This window comes from Electrophorus electricus, chromosome 21 (genome assembly GCF_013358815.1).
Source record: "Electrophorus electricus isolate fEleEle1 chromosome 21, fEleEle1.pri, whole genome shotgun sequence".
NCBI classification, from domain to species: Eukaryota; Metazoa; Chordata; class Actinopteri; order Gymnotiformes; family Gymnotidae; genus Electrophorus; species Electrophorus electricus.
In genome coordinates this window covers 9,532,929-9,552,590 of record NC_049555.1, presented here as the reverse complement: position 1 = coordinate 9,552,590, position 19,662 = coordinate 9,532,929, and positions in this window count along the sequence as shown.

Genomic DNA, 19,662 nt, shown 5'->3' with positions numbered 1-19,662 from the left:
TCCGAATGGCCTCCCTGTGGCGTGGGTTTTCTGGCGCGTGTCATATGGTCACACTCAAGAGCTGTCAGATCTGATCGAAAATCAGGTCACCTAATGCTGTGCGTCTTGTGTTCTCGTCCATCACGGCAGCCCTAATACATACTCTAGCCTCTCCCTCCCTGTTAACGTATGTCCCGCCTTTTCACCTCATCGGAAATCAGGTCAGTAAACGCGACTGTATTAAGCCGTGCTCTAACCAAACGTCTAGCGTCTATATCTGAGTCTGCCGATCCTTTCTCCCGGCTTGTGTGCCGCTAAGTGAGTGGGTTGCAAGGTCAAACGGCGCTGGGCTGTTTATGAGTGCATGTGAGAGAGAGTGGAGCTGGGTAATGTGGGTTTTGTGTGCTCATCTCCCTGCAGCCACACCCTGGCACTGCCATCACTCCAGTTAATGTGTCAGCAGGCCATCAGAGCACTGCCATTGCCCAGGGTGAGCATACGTGAGCGCAGGGTTGGTGGGGGGGGGAGGAACAAGTGGGATATGTCTCAATTTAGTGTAGCCCGAATGACAAATGCAAATCCAGTGAGCGGGTTGGGGGAGGCAGGGATGTGTTTCTGCTAACCAAAAACAGCAGCGCCTGCAGTGTGCAGCAGAGATGGAAACCCACACACTCAGCTCTCACTGTTGACCCTTTGAAAGATTTTTCAGGATTTCCTGTCCTGTATAGACACCCAGTGCTGAGGAACGTTGGAGATAGTTACGCGGAATGGCATCATAGCTCACAATTAATATTGCATCTCTAGATGGTGGTGCCGTCCCAGCTTTGAAAAGATGGGCCTGATGTAAGGTCAGTTTAGAACACTATCTCTGGTCCAATTTGAGAGCAGAGGCGACCATTTAACTTTCCAAAAAGGTAAAATTCTAACATTTGCCATAGTCTCTAAGGCCTTCCATTAACTGCTAGTGAAGAAAAAAAGAAGACAGAAAAAAAATCTCTTTAATTCGGTAGCGTTCCAGTACTCCAGGGTTAAATGTCTGCTGTCGCGTCCATGTATTAGCATCTGATTAGCATAGAAATGCTCACAGGGGCTGCAGTGAAGTCGTGGCGACGGGGAACCTGTAATTTCATTAGGTCACATGTCTAAGTGTTTAAGCTGGAGCCCATGATAATGTATTCGTTGTTGTGGAATGGCTGAGACCGAGGCCAAGCTGATAGCTGCGACCTGTTTGCCCGGGCTGGCAGCGCTGTTTGTTCTGGAGAGGAGATGAGGACAGACGGAGACGGCCTCGAGTCCTGAGAAAACGTCCCACCTCGATCCCGCTCGTCCCGCCCGGGCCGCTCCACCATACGGCACCGCCATTTCTCTCAGCAGCCTGAGCTAGGTAGTGTGGGGTGCTCCGTTTTGGCCGTCAGCACCAGCCTAATTAGCGGCATCACGGTATGGCTGCGCCGGGCCAGCGGCGACTTGGGGAGAGCGCGCAAACGTTAGAAGCCCACAGCCGGCTAGCTGGAAACTAAAGAGGCGCATTCTAATGCCCTTGAAAGAAGGCCGCCATCAGGGAGCTCCTGGATGCGTGCAGTAAATTACTACGCGGAAAAAAACAAAACAAAACAACAACAACAGTAATAAAGCAGGGTGGTCAGGGTGGTTGCGCTTCCAACGACCACCCAGATCAGTTACATAAATCATTCTAATGCACACCTAAACAGTGGACATATTTTAATAAGTGAGAAGGAAGAGGGTATATCAGCAAAGGTTTGGCGTTATGTGTGCACCGAGCGCCGTGTGTCACGCACATGCAAATTAGAAAAACCTAGATAACATTCACGCTTTAGCCAATCTCAATGCTTCCTTAGTATATTACGTTTATACGTTAAATTACAAGTTATAATCAAACAAACAAACAAACAAATCCTAGTATTATGTTTATCTAAATGCTTCTTAATCGGTGCAACGTTTCACAGTAAATATAAAACGCAAAACTGACATGCTGACATGATGGGCCAACAAGCAACATTGTCAGCTTCATATCTGCAGTCATTTGCCATTAGAACTGACCGCGTAAGCGCTTCGCGACTATCTTTAAAGTGCAAATAAACAAAGCCCCTGCTGGGGCGGTGTTGCTGGGACGGAGTGTGGCGTCAGGGAAATTTGTCACTGATACACATGCCGTGGCCTTAAGGAAATGACGCGACTGTCAGCAGGCCTGGGAGCCTGGGACACTTTGGATATAAATCCAGCATAGAGATAAAGAAAGTACATGATAAATTAAGCAGCGCATATAAATTCTTAAGAGTCTCCATTTTAATGCTGGTCATTATTCAACAAATTTTTCTAAGAAATGCCACATAGGCAGGAACAAGTAATTAGAGGGGGAAGAGTGGAACTGTCATCCTTAATGGTTTACTTCAGTGCCTCACCTTATACTTGCAGAAAGCGGCGCATGGCCAGTTGGGGGGGGGTGGCAGGGAACCATTACCTCAGCTCACGGAGTGTTTGGGTTTGATCCTCCAGGCTCTTTAAGTTCTTTAAATCGGACCACAGGAGGTGTGTTCGGTCATGGCCGCTTGGATGTCGAGCAGGATGTGGCGCTTTAGTGACCTCAACCCTCACGCCACCTTCTCCAACAATAGCTGCAACTCTCAATAAATCTGAAGTCACAGGGGATATTGTTAGTGTTGGGCAAAGAACTATTAAAATGAAAGGGAAATTTATGGATGACAGTTTGTAACAATTAATCCAGAAGTGTTGATTAATAAAGTTGGTGGGATATTCTCTTGAAACCTGAAAGGATATGAACATTGTCAGGTGGATCATTTTATTCATTATTTTTGATTAATGCTTTGTGCACAGAGAGCAGAGAGAGAGAGAGAGAGAGAGAGAGAGAGAGAGAGAGATTATCCACTATGCAAAATCATAAATAGTAAATGACTGTGTGTACGGTTAACCTTGGCCGTGGTAAAGAGAGAAGGGAAATGTGCAAATTCAGCAAAAAATTGCTGCAGGGATTAAAAAACAAATTGGGGGAGTTTGATGAACATCACCTCCCCAGACCTGTCCATCTTTCACCAATGCAAGTGATTAATTAGTTTGTTTAGATACTCAATTAGTCCAGCCAAGCAGAGAGAGGAAGAGAGGGAGAATGAACACTAAAGAGAGAGTGAGAGAAGGAGAGAGGGTAGACCAGACCGATAAGGACAAGGGAAGAAAATAAATGTGGGAGTGGTTTTTTTTCTTTCTTCCCCTCCTCCTCTACTGTTCTTCCTCTGTCTCTCTCTCCACGGCTGGAGCTGCTTTGCTGTGGAGCAGTCGCCTAATGGGACGTGCGGCTCATCCTCTCAGCCCTGAAAAATAAAAGGTAGAGTGTAGATCTAGCGCTAGTCTGGGCATACTGCACTGTACTGGAACTTTAGATCTCTCTCTCTCTCTCTCTCTCTCTCTCTCTCTCTCTCTCTCTCTCTCTCTCTCTCTCTCTCTCTCTCTCTCTCTCTCACACACACACACACACACACACACACACACACAATGGTCTTGGGGGAAAAAAAAGTCACAAAATAAAATATAGATATCTAATCCAGATGCATCTAATAATTCTGTCCCATCAGGAGAGTCTTCCTCAGTGAAAGAGTGCACCGTGATGTCACCATACCTAATATGCTGACGGTCATAACCCATTCCGTTAGCTTTCAGGCAGACATCTGGCCATAGCCTCCTGTATGCATAATAACCTGAGGTAATCATAAAACACTAGCCATCACCACTCCAATCCTTAGCATTCTTAACTTGTGACCTTCCCCTCATCGTCATCGTCCTGCCTTTTAGCACGTGCAGACAACGGCAGCGCCGTAATTTTTACCACTCCTCCCGGATCTGTGCCGGTGCCATGTGATTGCCCAGAAGAGAGGGAGCAAATCAGATTAGCATGTTGCCCGTAATGAAAATGGTACGGCTCTCTCAATCAACATCCGCCTGCTTCCTTTATTGGGAAAAGATGCTTGGCCACGCGGAGCGGGAAAAAAAAAGGTCCCAGAGTGAGCTGCTCGTGTGGAGTTCAGGCCTGCCGTGACACATCTGGGCCTCAAAACACTATTGCGCTCTAATACTAATCCCATTCTGGAGAGTCGAATCCTCCAAGGTCTCGTGGGTGCTCCGTTTCAGCCAGTGCACAAAAAAACAGGTCAATGACAAATTGCAAACTGCTCAGAAAAAAAAGACTCAGCAAGCCTAAACCGAAAGTTGTTTCTGGACAGCCATTTTACTATGATAAGAATAGTAACAATGTGCGCTAAAATTGTTTTTGTCAAACAATAATTGGTGCGAAGGTACTGACTGAGAGAAAGATCAAATGGAGTTACAGTTGTGCTTGAAAGTTTGTGAACCTTTTAGAATTGTCTATATTTCTGCATAAATATGGCATAAAACATCATCATATTTTTATCAGAAGACCTAAAAGCAGATTCCAGTTAAATCAATTAGACAAAAATATTATACTTGGTCATTTAGGAATAGGTGAAATTGGAGTCAGGTGTTTTCACTGAATCGGATGACAGTCAAGTGTGACTGGGTGCCCTGTTTTACTTAAACAACAGGAATCTATGTAAGTCTGAGCTTTACAACTCATGTTTGTGAAAGTGTATCATGGCTTGAACAAAGATTTCTGAGTTGTTGATGCTCATCAAACAGGAAAAGGTTACAGAATCATGTTTAGAGAGTCTGGACTCCATATATCTGCAGTCAAACATCTTGTGTTCCAATGGAAGAGTGACCAACAAAGATCACTCTGAGAGCAGGGTGTGTAGTAGTCCACGAGGTCAAAAAGGAACCTGGAGAACTTCTAAGCAAATAAGATCTCTCTCCCACTGGCTAATATTAAAGTTCACCATCTGGAGAACACTGAACAGCAATGGTGTGCATGGTGTGGTTGCAAGGAGAAAGCCACTGGTCACCCAAAAATCACTGCTGCCCTTCTACAGTTTGTGGACAACTGTATGAAAAGACCACGTGGACAAGCCAGAAGGCTATAGAGAAATTGTTTGTGTGGATGGATGAGACCAAACAAAAAAACCCTTAGTTTAAATGAGATGCCTTATGTATGGTGAGAGGAAAACACTGCATTCCAGTATAAAGACTATCCTGTCTATGAAACATGGTGTTAGTATCATGGTTTGAACATGTGTTGCTGCATGTGGGCCAGGACGGCTTGTCGTCGTTGATGGAACAATGAATTCTGAGTTATACCAGTGAATTCTGAAGGAAAATATCAGAACATCTGAACTGAACTTGAGAACTGAATCTCAAAAGAAAGTAGGTCATGTAACAAGACAACAACCCTAAGCACACAAGTAGTTCTACCAAAGAATTATTAAAGAAGAATAAAGTTAATGTTTTGGAACGACCATAGTCAAAGTCCTGACCTTAATCCAACAGAAGAGAAGCTCTTTACTATGGAAGAATGGACTACATTTCTTTCAAGCCATTGTGCAAGACCGACCACCAGATATGTTTAGTTTCAGTTTTTGCTGCACACCAGATAGTGAAAGCTAATATTGTAATATTATATTATTTTCCTTGATAAATAAATGAACAAATGTGGTATTTTGGGGTTCTTTTTATTTACTTTTAGGACTTGTATGAAAATCCGATCGTATTTATGCAGAAATGCAGAACATTCGAAAGGGTTCAACAACTTTCAAGCACTACTGTACTTTACTTTGTGCACACGAGTCTAAGAATAGCTGACACCATGTCCACCTCCTGCCCACTTGTGCATTCTGGCACTGCATCCACACGCAAAGATCATCTCCACACCTTCCAAGGAGTGTTTGTGGTTAAATTGAGCTCGGATGTAATTACCACTTATTTAACACTGTGCTGTGCTCCCACCCTCTGCGTGGCAGAGGTCAGCGGGCGGCAGGTAAACAGGTGGATGTCCTGATTAAGCTTGCTCTGCTCAGTCCATCCCTGAGTTGAGAGAGAGAGAGAGAGAGAGAGAGAGAGAGAGAGAGAGAGAGAGAGAGAGATCCCATTTGCGTAGTATGAGAAATGCATGCTATGAAAAGCATGGTTGGGGTATGGATGTAGAAGGTGGTTGCATGGACAACTGTAGCTAGGTTTGTGTCTATGTGTGATATATGGTATATGGGCGTACGACGGCTGGACTCTGATGGACTGCTGGTGAAAGCATGCCGCCAGGATGGAGAGCTCTGCCGTGTGCTGTCGCGTGAGTGAAACGTCACGTCATCTCCAGGCTTTGTGCTGGACATTAATTAAGGGCGTATGTCTGTTTTTCTGGCGGCGTCAAGCTGGTCGCTCCATTCCAACTCGAACACACACACACACACACACACACACACACACACACACACACACACGTATACACGTCTGTGCGCACACATGTCCAAGCATCCCCCTTTTTCGCATTGTCACATCGCGTTTGCTAAAACAACAGAGAAAACATAACAGTTTCTCTTGCCACCCTCTCGCCCCTGTAGTGCCTCCCCCTTGCCCCCTCCTTCTGCTGTAGCAATGGGGGGGGGGGGGGGACCTGCTCAGTTCTGCCTGCTCTTCACTGGCCCACTAACCCGCCAAGGAGACTCCGAAGAGGCCGCTAATGGACTAGGCCCCCGAGTGCTTGTCACACAAACATTTCTGCTGTCACAGCACTTTATCACACACACACACACACACACACAGGAAGCAGAGAGAGAGAGAGTGTGTGTAAATAGACTACTAGCACTAGCTCCTCATGCTTGTGTCTTAGCAACATGTCTCCCAGTGCATCCCTCTGTACCCAGGCTGCTCTGCTCTCCACACAAACGAGTCAGGGATGAATGGTATTTGCCAGCCAATTGCATCAGAGGGTAATAGGATTTCTGAATACTTCAGGCTTCGCATTCATCTTATTCACCAGCCACTCAGTCTTGTGGCAAGTTGCGTCTTTGCATTCCACCAACTTATTTCACCTGACTATAGTGGAGATTGAATTAAACGTAGGTTAGGGGTTAGAGGCTGAGATTTATTTACTCGATTGTTTGTTTGTTCTTTTTTTCTTCGTTGCAAATTTTGCCATATGGTACACGTTACCAGAAATGTTTAAATATTAATATAGGCAAAAAAGATGTTTTCTTTGCAGTTGGTTTTCTGGTGGTTTTAGTTATCTGCCTTCTTTGGCTGTGCTTGCCCCATAAGGAGAGTGGAGGGAAGGATCATGGAACCTGTCCGAGATTGCCTTGCTGCGGGATCAGACGTCTCCGTCCCCTAAGGCCCGGATCACCGTGGCCTGACATAATCGCTCTCAAATAGCTCTGCTACAGAAATGGAGACACATGGAATTGCCCTCGGACTTCCAGCCCTTGTACCAGTCTAGTGTTTAGCCAGGCCTGTGTCTAGCGTCTGCTCTGGTGTTTAGCCAGGCCTGTGTCTAGCGTCTGCGCTGGTGTTTAGCCAGACCTGTGTCTAGCATCTGCTCTGGTGTTTAGCCAGGCCTGTGTCTAGCGTCTGCGCTGGTGTTTAGCCAGGCCTGTGTCTAGCGTCTGTGCTGGTGTTTAGCCAGGCCTGTGTTTAGCGTCTGCTCTGGTGTTTAGCCAGGCCTGTGTCTAGCGTCTGTGCTGGTGTTTAGCCAGGCCTGTGTCTAGCGTCTGTGCTGGTGTTTATCCAGGTCTGTGTCTAGCGTCTGCGCTGGTGTTTAGCCAGGGCTGTGTCTAGCGTCTGCGCTGGTGTTTAGCCAGGGCTGTGTCTAGCGTCTGCGCTGGTGTTTAGCCAGGCCTGTGTCTAGCGTCTGCGCTGGTGTTTAGCCAGGCCTGTGTCTAGCGTCTGCGCTGGTGTTTAGCCAGACCTGTGTCTAGCGTCTGCTCTGGTGTTTAGCCAGGCCTGTGTCTAGCATCTGCTCTGGTGTTTAGCTAGGCCTGTGTCTAGCGTCTGCTCTAGTGTTAAGCCAGGCCTCACACATTATCTCATGAGGAATGTAGAATTTTGAAAGGTAATAGGAAGCAAACAGTATTCCAGCATGTAAAGCTCAACAAGCTAGTAATGCCATTTATCTCTTAATCTCTTAAATCTCCGAGCTGTTATCTGACGCACTAAGTAAACAAAACCATAAAACATGCTTTTATAAAAGATGATTTGGATGTCTTTACGCAGTCTACTGTAGACATGCTACATCTCACCTGTGACTGCCCCTCTTTAAAGCTTGCATATGTAAGTGAAACCGGCATGTAATGATATTTGGAAAAGAAGTGTATCATTAAAAAGACCACTATAATACAATATAGTGTAGTGGTTGGCCACAGCTCAAAGTCTTTTAAAAGAAGGTCTAGGAGGGACACTTGCCATAACTGCTGGGATTTGGGGGGGGGGGGGGGGGCTGTACTGACAAATACCCAGGCCATTTCTGATGTTGAACAGCTCACAAGACAGGCTTTTAGGACTTGTGGAATGACAGCTGAGCGAATGGGCTGCGCAGGAACGAGGCACGGCTGAGGGGCAGCCATGCAACTTTAAAGAGACAACACAATGCGAGTACAGTTTGTTTGCTGAGCGACATGGAGAGACAGACACACAGAGGGGGAGCACGAGAGGGAGACAGGAAGAACGACATTCCATTTTCTTTTTACATTCCTAGGCAAAGGCACAGCGGTGCTATCGGTGCGCCGCTGCATCTGCGGTTTGTGTATTTAAGAGATGTTAAGGCCGTTCCATGTCATTCCCAGCACATCAGAAAAATTGGAGCTCATCACGCTGGGTCGGGGAATTCCAGGGCAGCGGCGAACATCGTTCGAAGTGCCTGTTTGTTTGTTCGCTCTCTCGTGACAATTTACAGTGGTGCCGGCCAGCCCCGCTAGCTGATCCTGCTCGGCTGCCTGCGAAAGTTGAGGAGACGCTGGGGGCTTCATGCACCCCAGAGGAGGCATGAGCTTGCCTTCAGTGTCCCAGATTGGCTGATGCTACACAATAGGGGAGGTTCACACAGTGGGTGGGAAGTAGTGACTAAATATTGGGGTGTGTGTGTGTGTGTGTGTGTGTGTGTATGTGTATTGAAGGAGAAATAAATTGACCTTAAAGAGGCATTTTAGAAATGCTGTAATACTTTACATTCAGGTCTAGCTGGTTTCTGATTCTTTAATGGCTGCAGCCTGGTCTGGGGCCAGTATTGTCCCAGGCTGCAGGAGGTCGGGGCTTCCTCCATACTCTCCAAAGGGCAGAGCCAATCTGCTCCAGCCACTTCAACAACAACAAAAAAGGCAGTAAAAAGCATTCATCACCAAAGCTTGGTGAGCGGGCGATTCATTCCGGGTGCGGCGAAAAGAAATATCATCAATATTTGACATTGTTTTATGGAGAAGTTTCTTGATTCCATCCCATGACACCCGAAACGGCTGCGGGTGATCAATGGTCGCCGTGGAGATTTGCGCTCCTTTCTTGCTTTTGGAAGGCCCTCGCCGTGCCTGCTGCCATCAGTGCGGCTTCTTCTGCAGCGTGGGAGTCGCTCGGCGGGAAACTGCGGGCAGCCGGGCGTGGTACGGGAACCAGGCCTGGGTTCAGGTTGCTGCGGCGACGGCAGCGGGGGCCCCCGGGAGGCTCGATGCTGGCTTGATTTGTGGCGCAGGAAGACTAATGAAGTGGTCGGCGTGCCACCCTGCTTCTTTTGCAAGATCAATTCGGCGGCACATGGCGGCGGCATGTTTTATGAATGATGGAGACCTCCTCAGGCCATCCATATACCTGAGCCATCGCGTCACCGTGGGGCCCCACGGCACCGGGAGGCAGGGATCTGGCCATCCTTCTTATTCGCAGCACAATACATTACCGCGAGCGGGCGACATCGGCACTAACTGCTGAGAAAGACAGAAAATAGTTAATGACTTTGTGATCTCCTGCTGGAAGCATTCAAAACGAGCACTGCGATAACCAGAGCAGGGCCCAGACAGGGATCCACACTGATAGTTATCGCCTCAATCTGGTTAGTGGCAGGTGACTGCCTGGATTAAAGAGAGCACGGTGGCTTTTAACTTTGAAATAAATTTGGAGGCAGGTTTTTTTTTGTTTTTTTTTTCCCAACTGTTTGCACTTATTAAAATGGCTCAAACAGAGGTATTCATTCCTCTGACCCCTGTTCTGCAGGAGAGAGAGATTTTATGCGTGTGTTTGGGTAATGAGAATAGTTTACCATATTTAATGCTGCTTTAATGTGCTTAGTGAATTCAGAGGGTAATGGTGTGTTTGTCTAGGTGATTAAGTGCTATCTCTAGCCGTGTGACACTGTTGAACCTCACGATAAAATAGGATAGCAAGAGAAGGGAGGGAGGAAAAGGTACAACCAATTCTGCATCATTTTATCATCCAAAATGGAAAAAAAGGGAAAAAAATCCCTCGTTATAATTACCTGTTGTGTGCAGGGGAAAGAGTAAAGCCAAGTTTTAGATGGGGGGAGGTCCGAACCTCGAACGGCCTCTGCCCATCCTGCTTCTGCGAGCACGCATCAACGAGACAGATCCGACACGGGCGTTTCTGCATCAGGAGATCACGGTGCCGAGCTCATCTGAAGCGTCGATGGCATTTGTGAAGGTGAGCCTCGTATATAAAGATGTCATGAACACTGCCTCCTGCCGAGGGCTTGAGAGGAAAAGTAGGGCGCAATGAATACTTGCCAAGAGTTTCAGGAAGTGATGGAGTTTAAAGGCCTACCTTTATTTTCGCTTAGATTAAAATGAAGAAGGGGAGGAGAAGAGAGTGAGAAAAAGAGAGCAGAGAGAGAGAGAGGGAAAACGAGGGAGAGCGAGGGAACCACGGAGACAACCCGCTCCATTCTTGTACTTTTAATCTGAACTTGCAGATTGATTGGCTCAGGCTGTCAGTAAATCAAGAGAACTCTGACAGTAGTCTTCTTTTATGATAATCCGCGTGTCAGGAGTGAGCAGGTTGTGCGGCAGGGAGGAAGCAGATACACCTAGCTCCCTACCAATTGATCTCAGCTACTCGTACAGACCCGATCCTCCTCATTTCACTGCAGAATGAAAAAGAAAAAAAAAACCCACAGGGAGCAGAAAGCATGTTATGGACTGATGATGTTTCTGATGTTCAAAGTGGAAAAAGCCAGATAACTTATCAATAAAGGTAATCGAATGGGATGGTGATATGTCAATAGCGTCTGCCTGCTTTCTTGACGTCAGTACAGGTGTTTAATATTAGATGTTTCACTGGTATCCATCTCATCTGCTGCATTGTCAGTGCATGCACAATGAGGCTTATAGGCTCTTCTTGTCTGTTTAATGCCTTGGGCCTATCAGTAATCTCACAGAAATGCATATCTAGCCCTATAGACAATTTAAACTGGATAACATTTATTGGAAGGAAAGGTAATACATTTTTCCTCTTCACCCGATTCAATCGTCCCCTACTTCTGAATGTTTTAAGCCTGGCCATGATTTGACAGAAACGCAGCATGCATCCGGGAGAGACGTTCCTTTCAAGGTGGCTGAGGTCGGCTGTTCCTTTTTATACTATCATCCCCGCACCATTGCTAAAAGGCTTAAATTATTTGCAGGGGCATGTCGACTGCTCGGGTAATGATACAAATAAAGGGCCCGTGACTGAACCACATCACGCCACAGAAGAGGGACGGTACTTCCTAACTTCCTATCACTGCACCTGGGAACAGAGCCAGCTCCGTTCCCCCTGGACCCCTGGCCACACACACTGCATGGTGAGCTCAAATTTGTTCTGAGGCATAGGGTTCGGCTCTTCTTTGCAGGATATGTTTCCCACACGCGTTTGGGAGCCCCAAATCTGGCAGCATTTTAAAAGCACCTATTAAAGGTGGAAATTTCATAACATTTCTGCATTTCCAGATTTCCACGTCTCCTCCCTAGCCTACCTGAAGAACCCCTATTTTTGCTCTATGCAGCCATGGAAGTGATCTTTCAGGTAAACCCACTTAAATGCAGTGAAAATATACAATGAGACACACACACACATGCACAGGCAAGACTTACAGGCAGGTCTTTCAGAAGACATGCACACACACTGGCAGTCACACACATGCGTGAACACAGGCACGCACACAGCTGAAAACAGTCTATGGGTTAGATTGACCATGAGATAATTCAGCAGCAGCAAAGCCCCCTCTCGTTCCCCTGAGGTTCTACATTTATTTTCCTTTATATATTATTCAAGTTAAAATAATTAATTCAGGATATTAAATCAAGATGTTGGAAATCAATCCAAACCCTCTTGCAGTCTGGATTTCATTCTTGCACTGTTGCTGGCGCTCGTTAACCATGGCTTCAGCTGGTACACATGCTGAAACACTTACGTGGCACCCAATTGGCTGGTTAAACAATGCTAAAACACACATGAAATCTTATTGGCTCACAGGGCAGGTCTGCCACAAAATAAATAAATAAATCAGTTATAATTGAGCATTTAAGGATTGGATGGAATATAAGATTTAATTGTTTTCTCTTTCCTTATTGGCTATTCATATTTAAAGCTTCAAGCTCTTGCTCTTGATGAACCAGCAGCTATCAGGATGTATTACATACTGCCTACATTGTAACATGTTTTGATTTCCATTTAAAGTAAAAAAAATAAAACTAAAAAAAAATAGAGGAGAAACTATCCAAGGATTGGCCATGTCATGATCGGTTCATATAACTGGTCGTGCTCTTTGGGGTGTGGCTTAGCCAATCTCTCCCCATTGATCAGTGCAGTGCTAACAAGTTTGGTGACGTATGCGGAAATGGCACTTTCCTTCAGGCATGCAGCTGTTCTGTCATGTCACATGGGGAACAATGTGGTAGGGTTTTTTTTGGTTTTGTTAGGTTTTTTTTAAGATCACCAGTCAAGTAAATTCTTGATACATTCTTGACAAATGAGCCTCATAAAGAAAAAAGACTTTTATTTTAGAATTTAGCTCTGGAACCGGACAAATATAAAGCAAGCTTATTTTTCTTCCACTATATAGAGTCAGATTCAGCACCACAGAGCATTTTAACACCTTTGTTACTATCTTTCAGTTTACCTATAGGTTTGTTCATATATTTAAGATTTAAAGCCTGAATCTTCAAACGTTTATTACAAATGCCTCTAGAAGTATTGCTTATTGTATCTTTAAAAATGCTATATGGTTAGTTAGAGGTTAAATAAGGCTGGCTGGGGGATTTGAAACCTCGAGATCTGTATATTATTGTATTCTTTATGTGCTCTCCTTCTCCTGTCTCCCCAAGACGACATACTGGCTACTGCGTTTATGGGAAATCCGCTCGCTATCCCGAATCTCTCAGCAAATCAATACTCTTGTGAGATGACACCATGGTAGACTTATCCTATTTTATGTTGATGGCCAGCTAATTTTGGAATGGACACTATTTTCTTCTCTCTCTCTCTCTCTCTCTCTGCCGACAGACATGGTATAATTTTGCATTAAAAATGTCAATCAGGCTGGATGGGTAGTTTAGCCAGTGGAGGCCAGATACAGGGCAAATTTATTGATGGAAAATGTATCTATATACTCTTATAGACACTCTTAACCCCAAATCAGGATGCCAGTAATAATTCCAGGTTATTAAAGTGACAGTATGCTGCAGTACTCACTGAGGTAAAGAATGTAAAAGGACTGGACCTGTCTATTAGTGGGTAATATTTCACTCTCTCTCTCTCTCACACACACACACACACACACACACACACACACACACACACACACACACACACACACACACACACACACACACACAGTAAGATATATATACACACCTTCGTATATACATACTTTTACTCATGAGGATGAGACTTGGTTCATCACACACACACACACACACACACACACACTTGGTCATACTACTTGTACCAATATACACCCACTATAACTATCTATGTATATCTTACATAAGACCAAATGGGGTATTTTCTCCACATTTTCTGTATGAGTTGTGTTTCAGTTTTCCTCCCATAGCACTCACCTGCTCTCATGTCCAGCGTATCCACAGCCCAAGGTCATTTAGACCAAGCCTGCACACTATCTGTGCAAAGAAAACAGTCATTTGTTTATAAAATGTAGTCATTTTTCTTTGTCATAATAAATTTTCTCAAAAATCCCATATACTTTGCAAGGCCAGATCTGTTATAATTGTTTAATCCACTTGAAGGTTGTTATAGGCTTTTCTATATTCTTTGCAATACAATAACTTTCCGAGAGCTCTTTTGGAAATGACAATCAATATCTGTCCTAGATATCAAAGTGAGTAATTGCTCTAATTAGCACTCATTGGTAATTTCATATTGATAGTTTGTATGCAGTTGATTTCAACTAAACTAAAGGGTTGCTTATTTTGAGACTGGATGCTACTTATGTGAGTTTGCATACTAAATGCTGAAGTATGCGTAAATGAAATGTCAGTCGAGAGCTTTAAGCATATGAAACAGATCTCTAACACACACACACACACACACACACACACACACACACACTTACAAACGCCCACACTACACACAACCTGGTTTTCAAGTCACGTCAGTAGCGGGAGGAAAAGGCTGCACTGTGACACTGAGAGACCCTGTCGAGAGTGCCTGGACGTAGCATGTAAGATACCCCTGCCGTTAGCTCACACTGACCTTTCCTGCAGTGCCCTCCTGTCCAATTCACGCCACTCCTGTGTTGGTATATATATATATATATATATAATATGTGTGTATATGTATGTGTGTGTGGGGGGGGGGGAGGCTTTTGTTTTACATCCTTATATAATAGACCATCTTAATCACATTCACAATAAACAACTAAAATGTGTGAAAATGCATTTGATCATAAATACATTTGTCAACATGTTTCCAACTCACTCCAGCAACTCTCCTCACATACATATGGAACACATGCAGACGCACATTTGTTGTAATTTTTTATTTTCTTTCTTCTAATCTGCAGTAATTGGAAATTAATTCAACAGTGGAGCAGAGAAATCAATAAAGAATTAATGAAAGGAAAGAGGGAGTCATTAAAAGCAATAAAGAGAAAGGTTATGATGAAGATGGCATCAGTGGCAGACAGAGGACGAGAGAGAGAGAGAGAGAGACAGAGAGAGGAGAGAGAGAGAGACAGTGAGAGAGAGAGAGCGACAGAGACAGCGAGAGAGAGAGAGAGAGAGAGAGAGAGAGAGAGAGAGAGAGAGAGAGAGAGAGAGAGATATGTGGGGTGAAAGACTCCAGGGGAGGCTGGTGTCACTCCAGCACTGTCATAAAAAATCTGTACAATTAAATCAAATCGAAGGAAAGTAGCACAGTCATAGCAGGCGACTGCCCTAGGTCAGTTAACACATAACAGCTCAGACTACTGTCCTTTAAATACAATGATTTATTGTCTATGTCTGTGTATTTTTAAATAATATAAGCATTTTAAAGTCATTTCTCTAGTGTACTGCTGTGCATTGTCTAAATATCTAAACATCCATTCCTGAGTTGTAATAAACCATAAGTTAGACCCAACAATAACAGCAGATCTACTTCTTACTAAACAGGTTTACAAGTTATTAACAAGTTCAACATCAGAACAATCTGGTCATACATCAAAAGCAGCAGAGTGAATGACATTAAATGAATCTGTATCAAATCTGTGTTCACTTCAGCTGAGAGCTTTTTTCTGTTGTCTGGTTTTCTTGGCCATCATCAAAGTGGAAAGGGGTGAACATAGCTTTGCAGGCGTCCTACAGCCCTAACACTGATTCACACCATACTGCTGACACACAGAGACAAGACATTCAGTGGCGTCTGGGCTGGGTTAATGGAGAATGGGCCAAGGCTGTGGGTAATATTGTTGGATAAATGATTATTGATTAGATAAAGGTTGAGTTAATCATTAGCTTTTATCCGTTTTTATCCACAGTCTATGACCTTTCTGCTTCTTGCACCCTTCACTCTGGAGTTTTCCATATGATGATTTGATCATTTCTCTCTCTCTCTCTCTCTCTCTCTCTCTCATACATACACACACACACACACACACACACACACACACACACACACTGTGAGAAACTGTGAGTGTATAAGAGGAAGAGCAAAGGACTATGGAAGAGGGAGTAATCGTCTGCTCAGGCTTACAGTGTGAGGAATATTTCTGCCTTCTCCCTGAATGGGTGGTTTAATGAAACTAGCTAAAATATGACATTCCTGCACCGAGGCAACTGGCTGTACGTTCCAGTGCTGCGTGTGCATGCTTGTGTGTACAGACGACAGGAGAAATTAAGTATTAAGTGTATGCCTATTAGATACAATATTCATGTTTCCTAAATTGATTTTAATTAATTTTATAACAGTTTCATTTGCGAAGGATTTTAAAGATTTATTCAAGATCTAGGTGTATACACATATATACAGAGGGAGAAAAGATAAAAATACACACAAAAATGAGTAGGTGTACATTAGGCTACATACAAAATACCTTGTTTTAATTACTTACAAATTAAATATATTTAGCCTCAAAATAAACACATAAAGAGCTCTCTGTTGAACATTATAGTGTTTTAGTCTTTCATATTTACAGAATAAGTATGTATATGTGTGTGTGAGTGAGAGGGTTCTCGGCTTGTGTTATGACACATTAAAATCCAGTTTCTATAGCAGCTGTATTTATTGAATTAGTCTGAATTTCCCTCTTAATCGAAAGCTAAGCAGCTCCAGAGACCCTGTCCCATCTGGGGGCAATCAACGGAGGATATCCGCTGCTTGCGTTTTTCTTCTGTTTATTCACAAACCCGCGCTGGAATCGCGATGTTTATTTAAAGTAATACTGCGCGAAGAACTACTGCACGGAGCGACATTCAAACGTTTTTACATAGAATTACATCCCCTAAACATTCGGATCTGACAACAAACCTCTTTAACGGTCCTGGCTGCTGCTTTGATCGAGCTTGTGTACCGTGGCCGCGACTGGACTGAGCCAGGCCTCTCGTTATGCGCTCGGTATGGGAGCCCAGAAGGTTCAAACCTAGCCGGCCTGGTTCATTTTGCTTTCTTACACTACAAAAGCGCAGACCCTTACGTCACTCAAAGTTTATATGGAATGTCCTTACGTGTGTGTGTGTGTGTGTGTGTGTGTGTGTGTGTGTGTTTTTGTTTCTTTGTTTGTTTTTCCCCATTTCCTGTGCCATATTACAGTGTGTCTGTATTGGCTTATTAGGCTAAAAGCTTGCAATAAAAAAATTCCATGCCAGTTACAGAATATATTCACATTCGTTTTTGAAGTTGGTTCACACAAATATTTAAATGAAACACATTTTATCCAAATTTTGCTTTTATCTTTATTTAATCAGTAAAACAATAATAAACATAGAAGGCCAGTGGTACACAATATAAAACTAAATAAAACTAGGTTACTATCATTTAATTTGTTTATTTATTTAGTCATAAGAGGTCAGCACACAAGAAATGCTGGGTTTAAATGGTTTAATTCTAAAATATTTAATACAAAATAGAGAGAGAGAGAGAGAGAGAGAGAAAGAGAGAGAGAGAGAGAGAGAGAGAGAGAGAATTCAAAATAAAAGTAAGGCTGCCAGACTGTAAGTGAATGTTGCAGTGAGCGGCTCTGAAGCGCCAAAGCGTCACCCGTTTGACAGACAGGCCAGGGGCTCAGGCTCATGAAAACATAAGCTGCTCAAACGGTTCTTTATGATGATGAAAACCATATGGATGTCAGTTACACAGCTTAAATAAGCATTTGCACAACTTGCAGGCCAACTCTGCACACCCGGCTGACTAAGAAAATAATTAGGACCTCGGAGTGGGTGCAAAGCACACAGACTAATATCCCCCTGCCCAACAGACAAACACACATATATACACATGCACATATACACACACACATGCATATACATACAAAAACATAAGCTTCTGTTTCAGTCTACTTCTAGCCCCATGTGTATAGACTGCAGAGGACTCATACTGATTTTGTTGAACCTACAAAACCTCCACTTACTTTCAGCGACACATGTGACAGTAGGACAGATTTTGAGTATAGACTAATCTTACACATTAGTGCTGGTCTATGAAAGGCTCGGTGCTCCAAACGTGCTGCTTCAGGGGTCACATGCTCCACAGTCATAAACATACACTCCAGATTACTTTTAAACTACATGTCGGTAGCTGGAATCTTTGGAAATGGATTTAAGGACTTGAGGCGCACACACACATACTCTGCTTTCCTTTTCTCATTCACCTTCTCTTATTTTCACCATCTTTTACACAATTGTGTTCTTTCTTTCTTTTTCTGTCTTACTGAGCCACTCACTTTAAGGCTCTCCTAGTCTTTAGTGGCTAAACATTCCTTTGGTCCACTCTTCTTCTTCTTCTTCTTAATTTTTTTTTTTAGATACGTTACAGCACGGCTATTTTGCTTTCTCGTGAGTGTGGTGTGCGGCGTGGAGTGTCATTTAGCCAGGCAGGCTGCATCTGGGTGGAGTGTGCCTTGCTCCTCTGGCTGTGGTTGGAGCGAGTGAGTAAGCGGATGGAGGGATGAGAGCGTGATGGGATGTGAATAGTTGTAGACGACAGGACTTGGTAACTAATGTGTTTCCTGAGTTCTGCCTCCTTGTTCTGTCAGGACGCAGCCCATCCTTTGCAGGGCTTCTAGTGGTGCACATTTGCACGTCACAAGGGTGGTGGTGATGTGTGTGGGTGCGTGTGCATGATGAGCGGATACAGTAATGCGTTGACCCACACAAATACTTTGCACATACTTGTTTCCATATGTGTGATTTGTTTGTTTACAATATCTAATATTGCTTATATCTAGGAGTATTTGTAAATACGTGTCAGTCGACACACAAAAGTTCTGTATATTTTGCTATGTCATTTAAAACTGGTTTACTGATGTATGTCAATTTTAAAGTACAAACCTAAAAACATGAGTCTGTGTGTATAATAGGATAACGGTATGTAAGAGAACACATGTAGAGGTGTATGATTATACAAGTATGGGTGTGGGAGTGTAAAAGATGTAAATATTAGTGTGAGTATTAGTATGAGTACAGGAGTATAAGTGTATGAGTACATTAGTCCAGCACAGACTGCTTTTCTTGCTCTGTTACAGCTACTAAACATGATAATTAGCATATCATTTGAATCAGGTGTCTCTGAGCAGGGAAATCGTCAAACCGCATAACTGTGCAGGGCTCCTGCCTTCTAGGACTGGACATCTCGTGTGTAAAGATATAAGCACAGAAGGCAGGAATACAGGTATGTAATTGTGAGGGTACAAGAGTGTGAGTGTAAGGGTATGGGTACTGAAGTTGGAGTGTAAGGTATGAATTCTGCTGTTTGAGTGTAAAGATATGAATGGAAGTGTGTAATGACTGTGAGTGTGAGGGAATGAGTACAGGAGTGTGAGTGTGTGTGTGTGTGTGTGTGTCTGTAAGGGAATGAGTACAGGAGTGTGAGTGTAAGGGTATGAGTACAGGAGTGTGAGTGTGTAAGGGTATGAGTACAGGACTGTGTGTGTAAGGGTAGGAGAACAGGAGGGTAAGGACCCTTTACGAGCAGGGTTGCATAATGGAAATGTGTAATAAAATGTGAATGTAGGGGTATGAGTACAGGATTGTGAGTGTAAATGTACAAGTACAAAAGTGTGAGACTAAGAGTATTTCTGGAGTGTAAGAATAAGGCAATAGTACAGGAGTGTGTGTGTAAGGTATGAGT